Source organism: Propithecus coquereli, unplaced genomic scaffold (genome assembly GCF_000956105.1).
Source record: "Propithecus coquereli isolate 6110/MARCELLA unplaced genomic scaffold, Pcoq_1.0 Scaffold311, whole genome shotgun sequence".
NCBI lineage: Eukaryota > Metazoa > Chordata > Mammalia > Primates > Indriidae > Propithecus > Propithecus coquereli.
The window spans coordinates 490,982-491,330 of record NW_012148742.1 but is presented as its reverse complement, the minus strand read 5'-3'; positions in this window follow the sequence as shown (position 1 = coordinate 491,330).

Below are 349 nucleotides of genomic sequence, written 5' to 3'. Positions count from 1 at the left end.
GATGGATAATTTGGGGATATTTTCTCCCAATCCGTCAGCTCTGTTCTAATAATCACTTGGTTCTCATGCATATTTTCTATACAGTGTGACATATAAGTTTCCCCCATGTTACCAAATTAATATAGATAAACCAGAGATTAGAAACTGTAACGAATTAAAAATTCATGGAATAACACATGCTTGTGTTTCTAATTTAAATGAATAAACGTGTTATGCTTTGATGAAATAATTTTCATTTATTTCTGTGCATATGAATTCATAATTGCCTTTCATCTGTGTCCTCACATTATATTGTATTTTAATCCACTTTCATTCTATTTCAAATCAAATAAAATATCAAATAAAATAT